The 2,797-nt window shown below is 41.0% G+C and overlaps 1 pseudogene; it reads left to right on the top strand.

Moving 5' to 3' along the window:
- Nucleotides 1-483: 483 nt before the first annotated feature.
- Nucleotides 484-2,797, top strand: part of LOC105526829 — a 39,844-nt pseudogene continuing 37,530 nt past the window's right edge.

Below are 2,797 nucleotides of genomic sequence, written 5' to 3' on the forward strand. Positions count from 1 at the left end.
GAGCTAGCAAAAACAACAGACTATATACACATAAAACAGACCCACAATAGTATGGTTAATATTATGATCAATTCTATACACCTGAGCCTGAAATATGCCTGTTTATATACTTGTATCTACTATATGAGAAAGATATAGAAAAAGATTCTAACCAAGAGAAAGCTGATATAGCCATATTAACTATTAGCATATTAACTAAGAGAAAGATAAATCCATCCTCTTTTAAGCAACAAATATTACCAGAGAAAAGGGAGTTAATTAAGCTGCTGCAGTGCACAAAGGGGCCGCCTAGAGTAACATGGCAGCCACTCAGCAGGCATCCCCAGCCCTCATCCTGTCTCCCCAGACCCCCTCACCCCGACTCCCCATTTTCTCCAGCTGGGAGGTGGCCTCAGGCTCCCTCGCCCGTCCCTTCCCTGTCCTCATCCTGGTCCCAGGGGTTGGAGGGAACACCACTTGCCTCCCACCAAAGCTCCAAAGAGAACCCACAAGGAATTGAATGACCTGGCACAGGACCCGCCCCGCTCCAGCAGAGTGTTCAGCCGGTCCTGTTGGAGATGGCATGTCCCACTGGCAAGCTGCAGTAAGAGTTGAAATGACAGTCCCTATCAGCGTGGAATTTTTTACTTGCAATTCATTTCCCAACAGACTACCCCTTTAAACCCCCTAAGGTTGCATTTACAGGAATGTATTATCCAAATAGTAACAGTAATGGCAGCATGTGTTTTGATATTCTATGGTCACAGTGGTCTCCAGCACTATTTCAAAAGTACCCTTGAACATTTTGTTCCCTATTGTGTGATTCCAATCCACAAGATCCTCTAGTGACTGAGGTTGCTGGGATCTACAGAAAGGATAGAGAAAAGTATAGCAGAAGAGCTCAGGGATGGACTCAAAGTATGTCAGGTAATTAAAGAAATTGAATATCCTCTACAAACAAAGACAGGGGCACTCTGAAAGAGAAAGTCCTTTTAGGCTGGGCATAATCGATGACACCTATAATCTCAATACTTTGGGAGGCTAAAGCAGGATGATTGCTTGGGCCCAGGAGTTCAAAAGCAGCCTGGACAATGTAGTGAGACGCTGTCTCTACAAAAAAATTTAAAAATTAGCCAGGCATAATGGCATGTGCCTTTGGTCTCAGCTACTCAGGAGGCTGAAGTGGGAGGTACCCTTGAGTCCAGGAATTCAAGGCTGCAGTGAGTCATGATAGTACCACTGCACTCTTGCCTGGGTGACAGAGCAAGGCCTGGTCTCAAAAAAAAAAAAAAAAAAAAAAAAAAAAAAAAGCAAGTTATTTTGATTTCCATTTTACTGCCTTCCATGAGTACATACCTCACCCTGCCCTGTACATACAACCTGATACAGCAATGCTGCATGTTGCACATACTTGGAACAACATACTAGAAATACTGTACATCTGTACCAACATTCCTCCTAGCAGAGAAGTGTGTGTGTGACAAGCCAGTTCTACAGGCATAGCCTAGGTGTGAGACTAAAAGCTTTCCTCATTGACTTAAATTTGGATAACAGCTAGGGGTGGTGGGTATGATGTGTGCTTGGATGGAGGAGAAAAGCTCTACTCACCTGTAGGAGACTGTTTTTCAGTAGAATCCATCTATAGTCAAGACAGTTGTGAAAACCAAAGTGAACTGAAGCTGTTTTCTGTATTCATTTTACTGCAAAGGAGCTACATCTTAGGTAAAAATTATGACCAACCAGATTAAACTCTACCCACATCCTGTATTTTAAGGTCTAAGTTTAACTGGACAACATTTATATGGATTGGAGCTATTAGGACATCAAATGTGATGGGTTTTTCTGTTGTTTGGAATAGTTTCAGAAGGAATGGTACCTGCTCCTCTTTGTACCTCTGGTAGAATTTGGCTGTGAATCCATCTGGCCTTGTTTTATACGGTTGGTAGGCTATTAATTACTGCCTCAATTTCAGAACTTGTTATTGGTCTATTCAGGGATATGGCTTCTTCCTGGTTTAGTATTGGGAGGGTGTATGTGTCTAGGAATTTATCCACGTCTTCTAGATTTCTAGTTTATTTGTGTAGAGGTGTTTATAAGTACTCTGACGGTAGTTTGTATTTTTGTGGGATCACTGGTGATATCCTCTTTATCATTTCTTATTATGTCTATTTGATTCTTCTCTCTTTTCTCCTTTATTAATCTAGCTAGTGGTCTATTTTGTTAATCTTTTCAAAAAACCAGCTCCTGGATTCATTGATTTTTTTGAAGGGTTTTTTGTGTCTCTATCTCCCTCAATTCTGTTCTGATCTTAGTCATTTCTTGTCTCCTGCTAGCTTTTAAATGTGTTTGCCTCTTGCTTCTCTAGTTCTTGTAATTGTGATGTTAGGGTGTCGATTTTAGATCTTTCCTGCTTTCTCTTCTGGGCATTTAGTGCTATAACTTTCCTTCTTAAGACTGCTTTAGCTGTATCCCGGAGATTCCGGTATGTTGTGTCTTTGTTCTCATTGGTTTCAAAGAACATCTTTATTTCTGCCTTCATTTCATTATTTACCCAGTAGTCATTCAACAGCAAGTTGTTCAGTTTCCATGTAGTTGTACGGTTTTGAGTGAGTTTCTTAATCCTACGTTCTGATTTGATTGAGTCTGAGAGACTGTTAAGATTTCCATTCTTTTGCATTTGCTGAGGAGTGTTTTACTTCCAATTATGTGGTCAATTTTAGAGTAAGTGCCGTGTGGTACTTAGAAGAATCTATATCGTTTTTTGGGGGGCCTGAGGGATTAGGGCAGTGGAGAGTTCTGTAGATATCTATCAGGTTCA

The sequence above is a fragment of the Colobus angolensis genome, unplaced genomic scaffold, assembly GCF_000951035.1.
Source record: "Colobus angolensis palliatus isolate OR3802 unplaced genomic scaffold, Cang.pa_1.0 Scaffold6, whole genome shotgun sequence".
NCBI lineage: Eukaryota > Metazoa > Chordata > Mammalia > Primates > Cercopithecidae > Colobus > Colobus angolensis.